Source organism: Ailuropoda melanoleuca, chromosome 7 (assembly GCF_002007445.2).
Source record: "Ailuropoda melanoleuca isolate Jingjing chromosome 7, ASM200744v2, whole genome shotgun sequence".
NCBI classification, from domain to species: Eukaryota; Metazoa; Chordata; class Mammalia; order Carnivora; family Ursidae; genus Ailuropoda; species Ailuropoda melanoleuca.
The window spans coordinates 23,310,862-23,332,244 of record NC_048224.1 but is presented as its reverse complement, the minus strand read 5'-3'; the positions used below and the strand labels follow the sequence as shown (position 1 = coordinate 23,332,244).

Here is a 21,383-nt window from a genome sequence, read left to right as displayed (position 1 = left end):
CTTCATTCTCATTCACTTGAAGCACCACATTTATGGTGAACTAAATTTTACTATGAACACAAGTCTGTTACGGGCTCCCTATTCCAGTTCTCTTACTAAACTCTCACCTCAATTTTAGTTACCATAGTTTTGCAGAATTTCTTTATTCTTCATTCTTTTTCTTCTTTTCCTCCCCATTCCTCCTCCTTTCTCTTCTCTACTTCCATTTCACCTAGCCGAGCTTGTTGGACACTCCTGTGAGGATGAGATAGATGATCTCTGTTTTCTTCACTGTAGAATCTTCGTCCTTTTCGAACTCAACACCCTCCCATTTCTCTGCTGCCTAGTGTCACCCCTTCTAGGTCTTGCATTGTGTGGGATGCTGGCATTGGAAGGATTGCTGCTTTTAGTTGACTTGTTCTTTGTGCTTCATCCTTTTAATCCTTTGGATCCTGTGTGTGTGTAAAATCTATTTCTCTTTATCACTACATTTAAAAATTTTCCTTAAGTTCTCTGAAGATGTAAAAACAATTGTTGATCTCAGTGTATGTGGACTCACCTCTTTATTTCCTTTTATTTATCTTCTTTGATTGCCTGACTTGTTTCTTCAGGAAGAGCAAAGCTGTTCTCTGAGTCAGTGAGCTGCTGAATCTCAGAATCAGGTAGCACATGAATGTTACATGGTGCTCATCATTTCATATCGCCTTGGAAACTGTTTGCTGCCTAAAGTTCTGGCTGAACTTGTCCTGGATGAAGATGATGAAGTGCTGGGGTGTGGTTCAGCAGGTTGAGAAATAGGCACACCTCTCTGTAGGGCTCCATCTCCCTAGGCTCTTTGGGCTACTTTGCTGCTACCCACTTTGACTTGCTCTATGGTCATGGCCTGTCTGATCAGTGTTCTTGAACATTTTATTGGCATGTCTGTATTCACTTTTCCTGATGAACTTCCTATTCAACTTGTCAGAGTCTAATAAAAAATCTCAGGATTTAGACTTTGATTATATTTAATTTATCAACTAGTGGGAGGGATATTAACCTTTTTGACCATGTTGGATAGTCAGAACAGATTCAAATGACAGGAGCTGGGACTCTAGTGGATTTTATGAGTGCGTGTATGTGTGTATACGTGTGTGTGTGTGTGTGTGTGTGTGTGTATGTGTGGAATGGTGGTGGTGGGAGATAAACATGAAGAGCTTTCATTTACAGTGTCATTTCAATAGAATTTAGGGGTAAAGTAAATTTACTTTAGTCAGCCAACTTGAGTAGAAGCTCTGATAACTTTTATGAGACAAAACAATCTATATTTAAAAAGGAATCAAGGCCAAATAAGCCAATACAGTTTGGTTTACATTAAAATGTTAATGAATGCACATAAAGTCACTGAATGCACACTGAAAGGTTGCCATGGTAACAGACATTTTCATGAAATGATTTTAGATACTGGATTCTTGAGTGATGGCTGCCTTGTTATTTGCTTTAAGACATCTTTAGCATTCTCTCTCTCTCTTTCTTTCTCTCATTTCCTTGGAGGATAGAAAATGGGAAAGGGACCTGTACCTGATACAATTCTTTGACTGAAAGCAACAGAAATAAATTTTTACTCTTTGGAGCAAAAACTATATTTATTGGTAGGATGAAAGGGTGGTTCACAGAGTTGAAGGAAATGTGAACAGGGGGTTTCAGAGGGGTGGGTCAGGAGTATAGAGCAATTCTGAGAACCTGGGAAGTAGTAATCACTAGACAACGTCTTCAGGAATGTGGGATTAACCCACATTAACCGTTTTCAGTTTTTTTTTTTTAAAGATTTTATTTGTTTATTTGACAGAGATAGAGACAGCCAGCGAGAGAGGGAGCACAAGNAGGAATGTGGGATTAACCCACATTAACCGTTTTCAGTTTTTTTTTTTAAAGATTTTATTTGTTTATTTGACAGAGATAGAGACAGCCAGCGAGAGAGGGAACACAAGCAGGGGGAGTGGGAGAGGAAGAAGCAGGCTCACAGCAGAGGAGCCTGATGTGGGGCTTGATCCCATGACACCGGGATCACGCCCTGAGCCGAAGGCAGATGCTTAACCGCTGTGCCACCCAGGCGCCCCTAACCGTTTTCAGTTTTGTGTTCCTGTGTTCAAGGTTTAAATTCTAGGAAGTTTCTGATCTGCCTGGTTTGAAAGAAAAATTCTGTGTACACACACGAACTACAAACTGCTCTACAAATCCTTTTTTTTTTTTTTTTTTTAAGATTTTATTTATTTATTTAACAGAGAGAGTCAGCCAGCGAGAGAGGGAACACAGGCAGGGGGAGTGGGAGAGGAAGAAGCAGGCTCCCAGCAGAGGAGCCTTGTGGGGCTCAATCCCAGGACTCTGGGATCACGCCCTGAGCCGAAGGCAGACGCTTAATGACTGAGCCACCCAGGCGCCCCTGCTCTACAAATCCTTGTAGAGAGGATTGTTGTAGAGTACAGATTATAAATCACAACCTCAGATTATAAATCACAAGCTGTAGGTAATGGATTAGGGATGGCCATACAAGGAATGCCAGTTTCAAAAGGAGAAAAAATTATGCTTGAAATGTTTCATTTCTCTGTGCAGTTTTTTAAAAAAAAACTTGTCTTTCTCAAGGATTTTTCTTTTACCCTCCATGTACCTATGTCTTCCTACTGTCATATCTTGTTTTTCTTCATTTCTTAATTTTTATCAGTGAATTTCATTCCTGAGGGTGTCTGCTTTATTATTTTCTCTTCCAAGGACCTCCACTGTGGTACCTCCCCTGGCCCTTCCTCCCTCCCAGAAATGTGATACATTTCTAGATCCTACTTTCCCCCTTCCGTTTCCTTAGTGTCCTGCATTTATGACTAGATAAGTATGGAAACAGAAATGTTACTGTATAGTTTTTTTAATAAGATTTTAAAGTAATCTCTACACCCAATGTGGGGCTTGAACCCACAGTCCCAAGGTCAAGAGTCTCATGCTGTACTGGCTGAGCCAGCCAAGCACCCTGAAATATTACTGTATTATTGGTTAAAAGTGAATTCATGTTACCTTTGGAAGATTGCATTATTGTTCTCAATTCTTCAGCCCTCCCTGGATGTCAACCCTTTGTCAGGTAACTTTGTGGTTCCTCTTGCTAGAGATGGAGTATATTTTTCTGTCCCACTGATGTTCAGATGGGTCATGTGATTTGCTTGGCCAATGAGATGTTAGTAAACATGATGACAACAAAGGCTTCAAATATGCTGACATGTTTTGGCTTGCCCTCCTGTGCTTCCGTGTTGCCAAAAACATATCCTGGGTTCTTCTCTAGTCTCAGAAGAATGATGACATGTGGAGCAGAGCTGCCCTAACCAACTCACAAACCCACTGTGTAAGGCTGAGCTGTCCCAGCAGACCTGCAAATTTATGAACACGAGAATAAGAATAAATAATTCTTGTTGCATGCTCCTTGGTTTTGGGGTAATCAGCAACATCATTTTTGTGGTATAGTTAACTGCAGCAGCATTTTTGTGGTAGAGTTAACCAATACATTATTTTTCCAGAATGTATTTTCATTTAAATGAGAGTACTATGGAGTTCATGCCTTCATCCATGTGCATGATTATAGAGATTCATGCATGGTAGGGAGAAAATGCTAGGCAGAGGGTATCTTGTGGGATCCATTTAGTATACAACAGGAGGCAAAACCCTACTAAATGTATATTGGTTTCACACACTTAATGATCACTGTTTTTGTTAAAAAAATGAAGTAGATTCTGAAAAGCCTTTATAACACAGTATAGTTATCCAGAGTTCTTTCTCAGGTAAGTACATTTTCATCATAGTTCTAGTATAGGTTAGAGAATGATTCTGGTTATTATAAGCTTGCCAGGGCTTTGATGGGCTCTTGAAACTCTGTTTAATATGGTGTCTAAAAAATATGGTATCCAGCAGATTTCTAGGCAGAAGTCTTCCAAGGGGCAAGTCATCAACACTTTCCTGGAAGTTGCTCTATCTAGGAGATTGACTGAGGTCGAAACTCTAGGGTTTTCTTTTGTTGTTGTTGTTGTTTGGTCTATAAAGAAAAATCAGTGTTTCTTTGATTAACTCATATTAAATAGGAGTCCTCTTATTTGTATTGATGATGGCAGGGTCCCCACCAACATGGTTTCTGTCCTTTCTCCTTATCCCAGGTTGATTAGACTTTTTAATAAGGAAGAAAGTAATTTCCATTTCTTCAGCTGTTGAGAAAATAGGGTTTATCTTTATAGTGGCAAGCACTGCTCTCACTAATACAGAGTAACATAGTCCTACCCCAGGAAAGCAGCCTAAGGAAACAGTTCACCTCCACTGGTGTTTGTGTGTGTGTGTATGTATGTGAAGTCTCATTACCACTAAAACATGGACAGATGGACCAGGTGATGCCTTTTGGCATGGTCCCTATTGTCCAGATGACTAGGATCCTGAAAGAAGTCCAGTTCTCTAGGTGGGAGTAACACAAAGTCACTGGCTTTGACCTTAAGTGGGGTCTCAGTGGGCTTGGATGGACTTCAGTTGTACAACTCTTGAACTTGGCCTGGAAACTGATTGAAATCTTCCTTTATGTCTTATGGCATAGTTTTGTAATTTTCTCTCAAGGTATATCCTCCACATTTCTTAAGTTTATTCATAGTGCTTATTCTTTATATGTAAAGAGATCCTTTTGGTGTTGGAGTAGGATTTAAATTTTTCATCACATTTTTGACTTTTTGCTAATATATAGGAAGTTTAGTAATTTGGATAATTTGTTTCATAACTAGCCCCTTAGTGAATATTCTGATGAGTTCTGATTCGTCAGTATCCTAAAGTTTTTAGATAGACTCTCATGTGATAATTCTTTCTCTTTTCTGATAGTTGTATTTGTTTCTTTTTATTGCCTTCTCACTATCCCCATTTGCCAAAATATTCAAGGAACTGTTAAATAATAGCTGTAATATTATCGATCTTGATCTGTCTTGATCCTAAAACTTATATCTGTATTTATAAGGGGCTTAATTTCTTATTTTCTGTTTTTCTATTCAGGTGTATGTGTATGTATTAAAAAAAATTTTTTTTTTTAAAGATTTTATTCATTCATTCGACAGAGATAGAGACAGCCAGCGAGAGAGGGAACACAAGCAGGGTGAGTGGGAGAGGAAGAAGGCAGGCTCATAGTAGAGGAGCCTGATGTGGGGCTCGATCCCATAACGCCGGGATCACGCCCTGAGCCGAAGGCAGACGCTTAACCGCTGTGCCACCCAGGCGCCCCTTAAAAATTTTTAAAAAAACATTTTATTTATGTATTTGACACACACAGAGAGAGATGATACAAGTGGGGGAGCACAGGCAGAGGGCGAGGGAGATGACAGGGGCTCGATGCCAGGACCCTGAGTTCATGATCTGAGCTNGATGATACAAGTAGGGGAGCACAGGCAGAGGGCGAGGGAGATGACAGGGGCTCGATGCCAGGACCCTGAGTTCATGATCTGAGCTGAAGGCAGACGCTTAACTGACTGAGCCACCCAGGTGCCCCAATTTTAAAGATTTTTATATTTAAGTAATCTTTACACCCAACATGGGGCTTGAACCCACAACTCCAAGATCAAGAGTCACAAGCTCCACTAACTGAGCCAGCCAGGCATATGTATATTTTGTTAAATGAAGGAAATTGTTCCCTAAGTTTAATGCTCTGTAATGGATTATTAGAGCACGGAAATTATCTGTACCATGAAAATGTGTTATTTTCAAATTATGTCNGTGGCAACTGGAGTATGGAAGAAGATCACATAAATCCTTCTTTAGAAAGAAAACAAATTATAAGAACAGAATTATGAATTTTTACTTTAAGAACAGAAGTCAACTTATCAGTAAAGTACTTGTTAGCTAGATTTTGAACGTTCAGGAAAAGTCTCCAAGACAAATACATTTGCTTTGATTGAACTAACTGTTGTGCAGCTTCTGACACCCAAGGAGAAGACAAGATTTTTTCTAGTACTAAAAAATCTTTTCCTTTCCTGTAGCGCACAATAAACCCTTTGTTTAGTTTACTGTCTCTAACACTTATGAAATATTGTTAAACAAATTATATGATTTTAATAGTGATTTTTTTTAAAGATTTTATTTATTCATTTGACAGAGAAACAGCCAGTGAGAGAGGGAACACAAGCAGGGGGAGTGGGAGAGGAAGAAGCAGGCTCCCAGTGGAGCAGGGAGCCTGACTCGGGGCTCAGTCCCAGGACTCTGGGATCACACCCTGAGCCGAAGGCAGACACTTAACGACTGAGCCACCCAGGCGCCCCTAATAGTGGTTTTTATTAAGAAGATTAATGAATGGCTCAAACGTTGTTGTAAATTGTCACAGTAAACCTCTAAGATCTTAAAGGGTGATCTTAATCAACATTTATATAAAAACATACACCTGATTTCTTTTATGTTAGTAGATAAAAAAAAGATAAAAGAATTCTTGACAGTTTTGCCCCCTGAAACTTAAACACAATGCAGTAAGTAATGGGGTGAGATAGTTACGTGGTCATGGATAACCCCAAATTGCAATGGAAACCAAACTCACTAAGGCAATGAACAAAGTGGACTTAGTTAATTTATTTGGCACATATTATGTCAAGAATTAGGCAAGAACTATATGCATTGGATGAATAACTGAACTCTACACCTGAAATTAATGACACATTATATGTTAATTAATTCAATTTAAATATAATAAAATAAAAAAAGAATTAGGCAAGAACTTCTGAGTTATGTGGATCTTGCACTTTCCTCAGCCCTATGCTCTTCACCCCCTCTTCTCTGCCAACCCCACCTTGAGAAGCCCACTCAGGGAGGAAGCCACTCAGCCTAATCTTCCATTAACTAACTGCCTCAACTTCCTTCTTTTGCTTCACCTTCATTCGCTCTCCCTAGCTTTAAGCTTGAAGGCAGTTGAGGCTGCTTGCATTTAGCTGTAAGATTTTGAATTAGGAGAAGAAACCTAGAGTAGAGGCTATTAGGTTTAAGAGTATTTTTCAGTGGACATAGGACAAGCTTTGAAGTTCTCTCTCTCTCCCGCCCCCCCACCACTGGTATCCTATAAAGTTCTTCCCTACTCTGTAAGAATACTTTTCTTTTTTTAGCATGTTGAGCAGCCCCAAGGCAGGAAGGGCTGGGAAGACTGGGAAGGGCTTGGTTCACCCAAACAGCTTTTCTCCCATCATTGAAATTCTTCTCACATGTCAGTCTGGTTATTTTCTTATACATTTGCACAAGGCATCTATGGCATGAGTCACAGTAAGAAACTCATCATAAGAATGTGCCAGATTGCAAAATAGATTTCCTTTCCCCCACTAATGGCAGATTCAAGATTTTAAAATTGCAGTGATTTAGTAGGCTTAAGAGTATGTTTTTTGAAGCCCCATACTTTTTTTTTGCTAATATAAACTGCATTTTTGTCTATAACAATTAACTAAACTTGTCATTTAATTAACTTATTCTCAAGTTTAAAACAATTGCCTCTACAGAGCTGTACTCTTTATTTATTTTTTTTTTTAAAGATTTTATTTATTTATTTGACAGAGATACAGACAGCCAGTGAGAGAGGGAACACAAGCANATTTTATTTTATTTTTTTTTAAAGATTTTATTTATTTATTTGACAGAGATACAGACAGCCAGTGAGAGAGGGAACACAAGCAGGGGGAGGGGAGAGAGGAAGAAGCAGGCTCCCAGCAGAGGAGCCCGACGTGGGGCTCGACCCCGTAACGCCGGGATCACGCCCTGAGCCGAAGGCAGATGCTTAACCGCTGTGCCACCCAGGCGCCCCAGAGCTGTCCACTTTAAATTTAAAATGAATTTCATCATAAATAAATATCACACCACAAATAAGTATCACAAGCACAGGCAGCACATACAACTGTACTGTTTGGTGTGTGCTGTGTGTATATGTTGAGTATGTGCTATGTGTGTGGTTTGTATGGCATGGGTGTCTTGTGGTATACACATGTATATGTGATGGGTGTGTGTTTGTGTGTTGGATATATATGTGTTATGTATATGTGTGTGGTGTATGCGTGTTATTTGTGGCATATTTTTTGTGATGAATAAGTGTGTGCTGTGCTGTGTGAGTGGAGTGTGTGGTATGTATGTGGTGTATGGGTTATGTGTATGTTAGTGGTGTGTATTGTGTGTGGTGCATATGTGTTTGCTTGTGTGTGTGTAGTTTGTGTATGTGTTTGATGTTTATGTGATAAATATGTGTGTGTGTGTGTGTGTGTGTGTGTGTGTGTGTGTGTGGTATTCTCCAGGAATTTGAGACCCAGAGCTTAAAATTTTTGGTTCAAGCTTATCTCTGCATTGAGATCAATTGGCAGAGTCTTTATAATTATTTCATCTCTTCAGAAATCATTTAGAAGGTATTTTCTTAAGCTCAAAGTGTTTGTTTTTTAGGAGGAAACTTCATATATTATGAACTAGATGAAAGTGAAAGTGATTTCTGCATTACTATAATTTTATCTGACAACATGGTTTAATTTAGCAAACAAAACCACTTGTATTCGGAGTTATTATACTCAGAGCTTCAAGAGGACCCATGTCCTCTGCCTCCAATGTGTAAATCCACCCTAGTGANTATGTGTTTGCTTGTGTGTGTTTATGTAGTTTGTGTATGTGTTTGATGTTTATGTGATAAATATGTGTGTGTGTGTGTGGTATTCTCCAGGAATTTGAGACCCAGAGCTTAAAATTTTTGGTTCAAGCTTATCTCTGCATTGAGATCAATTGGCAGAGTCTTTATAATTATTTCATCTCTTCAGAAATCATTTAGAAGGTATTTTCTTAAGCTCAAAGTGTTTGTTTTTTAGGAGGAAACTTCATATATTATGAACTAGATGAAAGTGAAAGTGATTTCTCCATTACTATAATTTTATCTGACAACATGGTTTAATTTAGCAAACAAAACCACTTGTATACGGAGTTATTATACTCAGAGCTTCAAGAGGACCCATGTCCTCTGCCTCCAATGTGTAAATCCACCCTAGTGAGTTGCAACCATTTCCTTCTCTTCAGAGGCCGTTGCATGGGATGATGTGCCTCATTTTGACATTTCTATCAATGGCCCTGTGCCATCCTGTGGGAGACCGTGTAGCCTAGAGACTGAGAGTGGGAGCTCTTCAGTCAGAATACTTGGGTCTAAATGCTGGCTCTATCAACTAGGTGGGGGCCTAACCTTAATGAATTTCCTCATCTGTGAAATAGGATAATAGTTGTATTTACCTCGCAGGGCTGTTGAGAGGCTTATATGGTGCTGTAACATCATGCTTGGAACCTGGTAAGTATGCATGACATGTGTGTTGAGGATGGAGGGGATCTTGTATGGATATGGCCATGCCATTTGGAGGGGAGTGGAAGCTGTTAGTGGATGATTTCTTCCAAGGTTTATTCTGAATGTATTCCATTTGGTCTCCCTATACCTATTAGATTTATGAATGATCTCTCAGTTCTTGCATCAGTGTAGCCTGATTTCTTAGTGGGGTTAATAATGCATCTCTTAATGAATAATCACAAGGGGTTTTAAAGATGTTATTGGTTTTAGGTCTGGTCCAATGTTAGGGCAAATGTCTTTTGAGCAAAAGTTCTCTCCCTCAAATGTTGAAACTGCCCCTGCCATCTGTTCTTGCTCGGGAATAGGTAAATGCCTCAGCAATGGAGAACTGTACTGCAAGAGCATAAAAAACCCCTACAAAGACCCTGGCATATTATATAAGTCACTCTGATGAACATGCAGTCATTTAGCACAATTTTCAGAGGAAACTTCACATTTTGTCCTTGCTATTTCTGGGCCCCTATATAGACATTGATGTCTGAGCAAAGTGTCCATTAGAGGGCTCTAGGTGATGAAACAGGCTGTTGATGCAGGATGTTTACTGCTTTTATTCTATTGTGCTTGTCCATCTTGTTTAAAGAGGAGTACCTCAAAGCCCTCTCGGTGTGAGGAATGCAAATTGTGGAATTGGGGCATATGAGGGGGGTGGGGAAATACCTACAGAAATCCAAAACCTTGCACTTGTCTAGTACTGTGGCCGCTGCCGAAGAGTTTTGTGAAGATGTGGAGGGCCCAGCCAGCTGGAAAGATGCCAGCGGGAACAACTGCTATATCCACCATGCCAACATCTACTCCTGCCGCTGGCCTTCATGGTTAGTGCTGGTCTTTAACATCTCTGCTGGACTTTTGGCTGAATGTCAAGAATTAACAGTGAGGGGGCAGTTCTGCCAGGTTTCTGTCAGAACTTAGCTCTTTCTTTCTTTTCCTCTATCTTGTCTTCTGGCCTTAGTCTGGGGCCGACAGGTAGATGAAAGTGATGTCTTTAGTGTCCCCACCTGTAGTCTTCAATCAGTGTTAATGACAGTCATCTACTGCACCCATTCCTTTAATCCCAATTTGTCCCACCTCCTCTTAACCCCATCCACCCTGCCAAGTGTTCTTCATTATTTCTCCAGCAAGATTTGGTCACCTTTCTTTAAGGCTGTCCTCAGACATCCTCAAATTATTTTATCCCCCTTAATTCACTCTGTCTCCACCAGTTTTTCCAGGAGAATTTTCTTGGAGAATGTTTCAAGCTTTCTAGATTTTCTCCTGCTAAACTCTGTGTAAGGCTTAGCTGTGCCTGTGGACCCTCCCTATCCAGCTCACCAAGTCAAGCTCTCTTGTTCATGCAGATAACTCCTGCTCTCTCACTTCTAACAAATCCTTGTCCACTTTTTGAAAGGGAGATGACAATTTTCTCTACACCTTAGCTTATTCACTTGTAACCAAAATGTGGTTTTGCTCTTGATCAATCAGTAAAGAAATCGGTACATTAAGAATGTTCCTGAGCAACTATAATAAGCTCTGCCCTTTGATATGTGCTTGAGGACATATGAAGGGCTATTATACATGGGCTTGCTTTCAAGAAGCTTAGTCATGTTAGAGAAACAATATTAACATCCATGTATCAATAGATGAGTATGCGTGCATTAATCTTTATAGTCTGCCTACACCAAGGAATTTAGGTGGTTTATAATAAAAGATAGCTAGCTCTATAGGATGTTACAATAATGGTAAATGATCTAGAGCATGTAATAGATAATTGAAACCCAATTTAAGTTAAGTTGTTGAGCTTAAGTACAAATTTAGAATTGGGCTTCCTAGAAATTAAGAAAAAAGAGAAACATGATGAATTATATAATTTCTCTTTATATATATGTCTTATCATAGGATACATATCATTTTGCAATCACTGAATTTTTTTTTAGGTATTACATACTAAGAAGAATCTGTCCATTCATTTACTTATTGTGCATATGCTGTGTTCCAGACACCATGGATATGAAGTGTACAAGAAAAATAAATTATCTGTCTTCATGAGATTTTTAGTGAAGAGAGAGGGTCAACGAACAAGTCAGTAAATAAAGTAACATTGGGTAGTGATGAGTGCTCTGAAGGCAAATATAGTGGGCTAATGGAATAGAGAGTGCTGGGGAGAACTCCAGTGAGTCTGCCAAAATCAATACTAGATAAATAAGTTAATTGACCTAGTGAATCAAGTAATTCATCAACCCATTAGACATTTATGAAGATTTTTTAAATTGCCAGATAATACTATTGGGTCACAGTCTATTTGGGAGACCAACACATGAACAGGTAAACTGTTTCAGTGCTAGTGTCTGGCCACGGTGAAGGTATGAGGAAAGGGCTTCAGAAGAACAAAGAAGGAAGAGACAATTCTGATGGAGAAAGGGGTGGTGGTCAGGGAAGGATTCAGTGAAGAAGATAGACCAAGGTTTTGCCTTGTGAAGAAGGAGGCAGAGGAGTTGGGTATAGAGAAAGGCATGGAGGTATGGGAGGGCCTGAATTGTCTGGACAGAAGTGAGAAGCTCAGTGTGACTGATGTGTAGGGTACACAGTATCGAATGGAGGGAACTGAGACCAGTCAGGCCCTGAGTTTGAAGGGCCTTGTATTTCTGCCTAAGGAGTTTGGATTCTCTCTTGCAGGCCAGCATGTCTCCACCGTGAGTGAGCACAAGAATCACCTGGGGAACTTGTTAAAAGTGGGGATTCCTAGGCCTTCTCTCTAAGGAGATGGTTGCAGTAGGTCTGGGGCTCAGGAAGCAACAGCTTAATGAGTTCCCCAGATGATTCCAGTGCAGTTGGTTCATGGACCCCACCAGCATCATGTGCTATGAAGGCTTTTCAGAAGAGAGAGTGACCTGACCTGATTTATTTTTAGGAAGATAATTCTGCCAACTGTGTGGAAAATGGACTGACTTCACTAGCAGGGAAAATATATAGGAAGTTGCAGCAGCAGGCATCCCAGTGAGAGATTATAATGAATGGGGCTAAAGTGTTAGTGGGGATGAAGAAATGGGCTCAGTCTGAGAGACCTCTCTGAGTTAGGATACACAGTTGATGCAAGCAGGAGAAGGGCTAAGAAGAATGAAGGTTGGCTCTCAAATGTCTAGTTTGGAAGAATGAGTGGTTAATAATGGCTGGCGCTTGGTGACTATTTGCTGCATGAATGGGTGAATAAATATAGGACAAAAAGTAGGTGAGATGGAGTAAGTAAAATTCCATTTTAGAGGTTATATTTGAAGTTAATACAAGAAATATTGATCTAGTATTGGTGAAAAAAGCTCATGCAGGTTTGGAGATATGGATTTGGAAGTTAGTGTAGAGATAGTTCTTGAAGCAGTAGTAGAATCTGAGACTACTTATCAAGAAGATACAAACCTTAAAGAGAAGAAAGCCAAGCATGCAGACCTTTCAGTGTGTTTATTTTATTTTTAATTTAATTTAATTTAATTTATTTGATGGGGGGTGGAGAGAACAGGAGCCAGGGGGGAGAGCCAGAGGGAGAAGCAGACTCCTCGCTCAGCGAGGAGCCCAACATTTGATCCAGGAACCCTGAGACCATGACCTGAGCAGAAGGCAGACACTTAACTGACTGAGCCACAACAGGCGCCCCCTTTATGTGTGTGTAAAGGACAGATAGAGGAAAACTAGTTGGCAGAGAGAGAAAGTAGCTGAAAAGAAGTTAGAGGATTCACAGGAGGTATGTTTTGAAAAGTTCTGAAAATAAAGGAAAAGTTACAGGAAGTATGTGTGCATTTGTGTAAGTATGAATGTGTGTGTGAGTGTGTGTATATGTGTGTGTGTTGGAGGGACATATTGGGACTATGGTGTCAGTCTGAATGCTGAAATATGTTTTACTAAAACCCTTTTTGAAGATACAGTTGACCCTTGAACAATGCGGGGATTGTGGCACCAACAACCTGTGGAGTCGAAAATCTGCCTATAAATTTTGACTCCCCCAAAACTTAACTACTAATTGCCTACTGTTGATTAGAAGCCTTATTGATAACATAAATAGTCTACTAATACATGTTTTGTATGTTATATATATATTATATACTGAAATCTTACAATAAAGTAAGCTAGAGAAAAGAAGTTGTTATTAAGGAAGTCATAAGGAAGAGAAAATATATTTATAGTACTGTATGGTATTTATTGAAAAGGAATCCGTATATAAGTGGACCCATGAAGTTTAAACCTGCGTTGTTCAAGTATTAACTGTAGTTTGCCTGGTTTAGCTCTCTCTTACAAGGTCATTCTTGAATCACGATAGAAATCCAGGCAGATCAACAGCATAAAGGAAAATAGTAGTCTTTCTATTTGTTACAGCTGGAGGACAGTACTTATTTCAAGTAAAAGCTATTTTGACTTATTTAGACATGAGGTGGGCTAAGACATATTAACCCCCCAGCCCCACAGCATTTGTTTCTTTATAGCACTTAGGTTAATTAGCTTTGTTATAGAATTATCTCTCTCCTATCTGTTAAGTTTCTACAGATTTTGAAGATAAATTAGTACACCCTCCAGTAGAAATGATGATGCCCATCTTACTTAAAGAAAAAAATTGTTAAAAAAAACCTCTTTTAGTAAGTTTGGCAAAGACAGGTAACTCAATTTCAATTTTGTATTTCTACCCCAGCCAAACACTCTTGAGTTGGTTATTGGATGCTTGTATTAATATTTTTTTTCTGTAAATTCTGTTAAGGATTGTTGTCCATTTGTATTTTAGGTCTTAAAGGTCTTTTGGATTGATAATTCTATGTTCCTTATATATTAAGGGCATTAATAACCCTTTGTTATATTTGTAATAATCGTTTTTCCAGTCATCAGTAAAGCGGTGGAAGAGAAGTGTTAACAGTCTTTAAAACAGGCTTTGCATCAAATTTGGAAGCTTTCTAGCCAGGCTTCTTGGCCTCTGGCCTTTACCCTTTTGCTTACATTTTTGGCAAGTTCTTCAGCTGGGCCCAAGGAAGGTCTCCTTATAGAATCAGTGTCCCTTGAAAACCAGGGTTCCCTTTGAAAATAAACTGAGGACGAGCTCATGGTTTGTATCATGATTTAACTTCCTGTCTCCTTCCCCAGAAATCAGGTAGACATTCCTGGAACTATTGTGGCACCTGGGATGTTGGGTTTCCTTGAAGCTGAATGCCAGGAGAGATGTTCTGAAGGCCTGTCTAAAAGGAAGACATGCATGTATTCATGTTTGTTGGATGAATGGGAATCCAGCCATTTAAGTATAGACTTTTTTTAATGACTTCTTTTAAAGTTTTAAATTCAGCATCAGATGATTATGTAAAAAAAAAAAAAAAGAATCTGAGTTCCACTGGGGAAGGGAAAGGTGAGAGTTACTATTGTGTCATTTTTCAAGTCTCATTTTCTAATAGTTTATATTTGGTATTTTATTTTTGTTGTATATTGACCTTGTTTACTGGTAAATTTGATACATTCACTTATTTACAGATTGTCTTTTCTGAGATAGGTTTTCTTAGTACTGATGTTTGTTTTTCCTTAACTATAAGAATTCATCAGTGAAACTAACTCTATCTGGAGATTCTTCTGTGAAAAGATTTTTAAATGATAAATTTAGTGTCTTTAATGGCAACAGCTTTATTTGTATTTTATTTTATTTGGTTTCTTCCTGTATCAGTTCTGGTAGGCCTTACTTTTCTACGGGTTTGTCCATTTCATCTTTTTTTTTTTTTTAAAAGATTTTATTTATTTGAGAGAGAGAGTGAGAGAGAGAGCATGAGTGCGGGGTGGGGGGGGGTGGGAGGGGCAGAGGGAGAAGCAGTCCCCTCTGAGCAGGGAGCCTGACGCTGCTTATTGCTGCTCAATCCCAGGACCCTGGGATCATGACCTGAGCCAAAGACAGAGGCTTAACCGACTGAGTCACCCAGGCACCCCTGTCCATTTCATCTAAACTTTCCAATTTATTGGTATAAAGTTGTTCTAATATTCCATTAGTATCTCTTTGATGTCTCCAGGCCTTGTAGTGAATCAGTCATTTTAATTTTTGTTATTGGTAATCTGTGCCTTTTCTCATTTTTCCTGATTAGTCTTGCTAAATAAAGGACCCTCAGTTTTATTAGTCTTGAAGGGAAATCCCTCGATGTCAGCCGTTATCCTAGGCTTCCCCATTTTTAGGGTCTTGGCTATTTAAGGCTAGGCTGCTTCTGCAGGCCTTGACTCCTGTGTTTTCTCTCCATCTCCATGAGATTATTGGCTTCTCTGCCTCTAGCATTTATTCTCTGCCTGGCTTTTCAGCGTTCCCCACCCTCTCGCCCACCCCCGACCCAGTACAACCCCTACCACACTAAGAATCATCATTTCCTTGAGGCGGAAAAGAGACAAAGATTACTGGGCTCACTTCAATAAGTGTCCCTTTTCTTTGGCATCTTGGCCCTTCAGATCCTGGCTATTTTGACAGGTCTCTGTCTCTGATAAATTTAAACAGATGGCTTAAACTTCGTACCCTGTAGCTATCACCCTCCAATCCCATACCCCACCCTCCATATCTGTAGGCAATCATTACTTTCTGTGTCTATAGATTTGTTTATTCCAGACATTTCATATTAATGGAATCATATAATATGTAGTCTTCTGTGTCTGGCCTCTTTCACTTAGCACAATATTTTAAGGTATGCCATGCTGTAGCATATATTGGTATATTATGCCTTGGCAAATGATCATAATCCTTTCTAAGTCTGAATCAGCTTTCAGTATTTTATTCTTTGTGTTTAGAATGTTGTGAGATATCTTTGAGAGTTCCTTTAACTTTTTTTTTTTCAGTGTCACTTATTCTGGTATGTCCTCATGCTTTTGTCATAGCCACTTTCATATTTGAGAGCATCATAATTTAACTAATCCTTGCAATCCGAGTTTAAATTTCACAGCAGCATCCTTGTTTGTGCTAGCCACTTAACCACATAGTTTAACATTAATTTATGCCGACATTTGAAACCATGGAACCAATCTTTCCTGGAAGTAAAAGGTTATTTTCCGGTCTTGCTGTAATTATATTTTTCTTTCAATATGGCAGCTAACATTAACACTTTGGCTTGAATGCTAATTAAACTGATTTGGTTTACCTTTTATTGTAGCCTTCAGTCCAAAGTAGATGTGCTCCATTCAACCATAATTGGCTTTCTATTTTTACCCCAATTTGAACTAAAATGTGTTAGAGCAACTTTACCCTTTCTTCCAAAAACTTTTAAATTTTTATTTCTTTTTTTTAGAGGGAGATTGCAGAGTCAGAGGGAGAGGGAGAGAGAGAATCTTAAGCAGACTCTACACCCAATGCAGAGCCTGACATGGGGCTCAATCTTATAACCCTGAGATCATGACCTGAGCCGAAGTCAAGTTGGCTGCTTAACCGACTGAGCCACCCAGGTACCCCTACCTTGTTTTTTATATTCATTGCATTTTATCGACATAGTTTATACCATGGCTTCATGAAAACCTAGATCTCATCCTGCCTTTGGTTTTCTGTTGCCATTTTTAAAATCTAATTGCATCAATTTCACTTCCAGCATTATCACTTCTGTCTCTTTGTTGCACTTTAATCCTTGTTGTAAAATAATGCATGAATTTATCACTGGGGGACAAGGAGGCAACACAACTGTACTCTTTTCTGTCTGTGCAAGAGATGACTAACAAATGTGCAGTGCTCAATCACTGACAGACTTTGAAAGAAGTGACATCATTGTTCACCGATCATGCTGCCCATCTGCTATATAGTGATTTGTGGGCTGAAGGTTAGCAGCAAAGTTTGCACTTTATGTGATGACTCAAAATTAGTATGTGATGGTGACTGAAATTTGAATGGTGGTAACTGTTTCGTTGAATGACTGGTGTTAATTTAACTAAAGCTTGATAACTGAAATTTGTACATATTGGAACGGTGCAAAGTGAGGGATGCCTATAATCTATTTCAATTAATCATGTATCTTTCAGCCTCATCTGCTTAATAAAGTTGGGTCTTAAACTAACTCTGAATATTTTATTTGAGGCAGACTTGAGGCTTTACCATTCTAGCCTTTGAGTTTAAAAATTATGGTAGCTGCTCTGATCCTGTGATTGTCTTCTCAAAATGTGGTCTCTTCCTTGCCTCCTACCTCCACTAATGAGGCCTTGAGCAGCTCTGCCTCTGATACATGTCATTTCCTTTTGTGGACAAAACAGCAAAGCCTTCTCTATCTCTGATGTCTCCTGTTCTGTCTTTTTCTATGTTTTTGTGATTTAGAACTGCCCTCCAGAAACACATGGCAGCACTTACCTGGCTTTATAGCTCTTACCTTCCAGCCAGGATGAAAGTGTTGCCTTAGCACCCACAGTGTCAGCCAGCTAGACCCTGCCTCTCTAATGAATAACTCATAAACACTGCAAGCACTATTTTCCCTGAAGAATGCCTCATAGTGGCAGTTACAACCTCTCTTTCAAACCTCTGGCCAACCTTTTATTTTCCCCTTAAAGAATCTAAGTTTCAAAAACTCTTCTTTAGTATTTAACATGAGATTCAAAGGCTGACAAAGGAAAAAAAGGTTCCTGAAGAGGTTCTGTCTCTTTTTTCTTTGGAGCCTTTGAGGCATTTTCAATGTGACAATACGTTTTAAATCGATCCAGAGAGATTCCTTGTGGTTCTTTTGTGTGTCCGAGCACTTAGAACATGGCTAGGCACAGAGGAAGCATTTAACAAACGTTTGTCACTTTGTTAATTGAAATGACAAGCTATAGGTATACTTTGATTTACACAAATTTATTTCTAAAAATTATTTTTTTGAGGATGGGGAGGGAGACATGATGCTGGATTGGCAGGAGGGGAAGAAAACCTGCTCTGAGTTTATTAAGGTCGAGCCCCCTAGCAGTGACAAATTCAGACATCTTTTTGATGATGCTTTTGGAAATGAGTGGTTTGTGGCAAAAATATCTTTTGTTTAATTCCATATTTTAAATATTTGCTTCAGATGTGATAGCTGTCTATTAGTGAAAAGCTTTTGCAGTCAAAACAAAGGATTAGTATTTAAAAAGGTAAGGCTATGAGACTTGGGAGAAGGTGTTGTAACTCGTTCTGTCAAGGGGAAAAGCATAATAGCTAATTGGAATTTCTTCTGGAGACATGCTTGTGGTCAGGCTGTCAAGTCCTCCTACTTGTTGAAAATTTGGGCTATTTTCCTTATCATTGTGTCTCATCTATGATAACTATGAATCCAGTAGACACCTAAGTATGTATGTAGTGAGGGTAACCTTTTTACTTCTGCTATTATTTCTGAGCAGCCTAAAGGCTGTTTGAAGGTAGGGACCAAATCCACTGGGTAGTCTCATCTTTGTTTCCTATAGCCCCTAGCAGAGAAGGGGCCTGTGCACTCAATGGGTATCTAGAAGTGTTTATGGAGTGATTAAATCATGCCTTCTTTTTCAGTTTGTAAGATCCACTCTGGGAGAATGAAAGATCATTAACGAGATCAGTTCAGGGCCCACAAGAGGGATCTGAGAGCTTATGGCACCGTGTCATGAGGTTGGATTCAGAAACAGAAAGCATGACTCTAGGAACTCCTTTATTTTATTTTTTTAATTTTTTTATTATAATAATATTTTTTTATTATATTATATTAGTCACCATACAGTACATCCCTGGTTTTTGATGTAAAGTTTGATGATTCATTAGTTGCATATAACACCCAGTGCACCATGCAATATGTGCCCTCCTAACTACCCATCACCAACCTATCCCATTCCCCCACCCTCCTCCCCTCTGAAGCCCTCAGTTTGTTTCTCAGAGTCCATAGTCTCTCATACTTCATTCCCCCTTCTGATTACCCCCCCTTTCTTTATCCCTTTCTTCTCCTACTGATCTTCCTCTAGGAACTCCTTTATGACATGGTTCATTACATGATTCAGATAGTGTAAGATAAAATGCATAATACTAGTGCTAATTCCACTGCAAACAGCATATTTCAGTGCTTACTTAATTTGGTTTTTGTTCATTTATGTTGGTTTATGTTTAGATGAAATGTTTCTAGAAGGCACAGTACAGGACTACAGGCTGAACTGCAAACCCCAAAGTTCATGTTGAAGCCCTCTCCTCCTCCACTTTATGCCTTTTCACAATGCCAAGCAGAGTTAGATAAGATTTATTCAGGGGTTAAAAGCCCAGTTACACTTATGTGTACTTATCCCTTTTGTCTTTTCTGCTGCTTTATACATTTTACTTCTGTACTGGAAACCTATAGAAACTTTAGTTTCGATCTAAGGAGAAGTGAGCATTTAGCTATTAGCCTGGATTATTCAGCTAATTAAATGTTACAATTTAATAATTTAGAATTTTGGAACTGAGCCCTTTGAATACTTAGTAACTCTTATATCATTGAGTTTCCCAGCATATTTAAAAAAAATGAATTTATCTTGTCTTCCCTGAGGAAGCTCTTGAAGGTAGGGAACTCTTCATCTTTGAAGCCCTCATATAGTCTTTGTACAGAGCAGGAGCTCAGCACATGTCTGCTGAATTGAATACTCTCACCTCCAAATTAGCTTGAGAGGTAAAGATGTTTACGCACACTATCCTAAGGAACAGAAAGCAATACTGCTAATAAATGTATATAGGATTGATAACCTTTACCAAAGACTCCACTTACTTAGTGATGGCAAGGAAAGAGCCACCCACTAGAGATGTCATGCTAGGTTCTTGTTTAAATTCCATTTGCAATCAGAGGAGCTTGTTAAATTTTAAGACTGAAAGGTATTTGTATGAAGAGTGCCATGGACATTGTGCTTACTCTTAATTTGGTAAATGTCATTTCTATTCAGTTGTTTGAAATTAAATTACAGATCTTTATATCAGTGAGAAACATACAAAATATTGCACATATGGTGAGAATAAGAGTGAAAGCTTGTAGTCATGGCAGGCTAAGAGGTTTTGATTTGAGACGAAAATATGATTTGTTTGGAAATCCCTTCTAATCCACTAGTATGTTTTCTTAATTTTCTCCAGTGACTCAAATATTTTCAGAGCATATGTAGGCCAAGCCATTTGAGCACTTAGAAATAATAACTGTACTCTGGGTATGCAGCTTGTTACTGTGATATTCCTTGAGAACAAAAGACACAGAAAAGGGATTTTTTTTTTTAAAAGGTACATTTCATTCAGGTGCATTAGATCCTGACTAGGGAGCTAAAATAACCCATTTTCAGGGCTCTTCAGAGTGATTACGCTCTGCATTTGCTGAAGAGTAGCTCTGATCAGGAGAAAGGGTTTAAATAATCCCATCAATGATCATCCTTTTTCTCACTTACTTTTTGCTGGGTGTTGTCTTTTTATTATAATTGATGCTTTCTTGTCTGTATCTATTATTAATAAAACAGCTTCTTTTTTTTGGTGAAAGGGAAAGGTTGGATATGTGGCCTTTGGATTCCTGATGATGGACAAATGTTCACACACACTGTCTACTGCTGGCAAAATAACCCAGTGAAACTGGACATCCAAGGTATGAGTTATCTGTGTTTGAACACACTGCATAGGACATGCAACTGTCAGCCATAGTCACATGGGAAATGAGTTCTTTAATAAAATAATGTTTTATACCTATGTGTAACCACTAACAGAGCAGTTTCTTTGATTAGAATAAAAAATAATTCTGGGCGAGACTAGAGTGTTAGCTCCACATGTAAAATTCATTCACTGTTAATCATATTCTCATATTCAATTTCGTGTAGGAAAGAGTTGAAGCCAGAAAGGTACAAAGTTCCATAGGAGGTCATTTAAGTGGTTAACGTAATAAAAACAAGGGATTTAATAGTAGAATCATCCCAAACTTTGTAGAAAGAAAGGGTATGTCTGTGAAAATCTTTTATATCACAAGATGTTTTCTGGTCATCTTGTGACAAAAGAATGGTCCTTTTTTTAAAGATGTGTTATGCATTTTTAATTTTCAATAGCTATTTCAAATTCACTGACCTTTTCTATGACATTAATAGCTACTTAAAAAAAGTTTATTCTGGGGCGCCTGGGTGGCACAGCGGTTAAGCATCTGCCTTCGGCTCAGGG

At 38.9% G+C, this 21,383-nt stretch overlaps 1 protein-coding gene and 1 long non-coding RNA gene across 3 annotated transcripts in view; both read left to right on the top strand.

Annotated features, from left to right (window-relative positions):
- Positions 1 to 16,625, top strand: part of APTX (aprataxin) — a 51,778-nt gene extending 35,153 nt beyond the window's left edge. Inside the window, exon 10 of the transcript XR_004626489.1 lies at positions 16,579 to 16,625. The gene's annotated coding sequence lies outside the window, so the exon portion shown is untranslated. The remainder of the gene's footprint in view (positions 1 to 16,578) is intronic.
- A 51-nt stretch (positions 16,626 to 16,676) lies between these two features.
- LOC109490689 overlaps positions 16,677 to 21,383 on the top strand; it is a 23,307-nt gene continuing 18,600 nt past the window's right edge. For both annotated transcript variants that reach the window (XR_004626488.1, XR_002144056.2), the window contains exons 1-2: positions 16,677 to 16,732; positions 20,722 to 20,823. This is a non-coding gene — a long non-coding RNA (uncharacterized LOC109490689). The remainder of the gene's footprint in view (positions 16,733 to 20,721; positions 20,824 to 21,383) is intronic.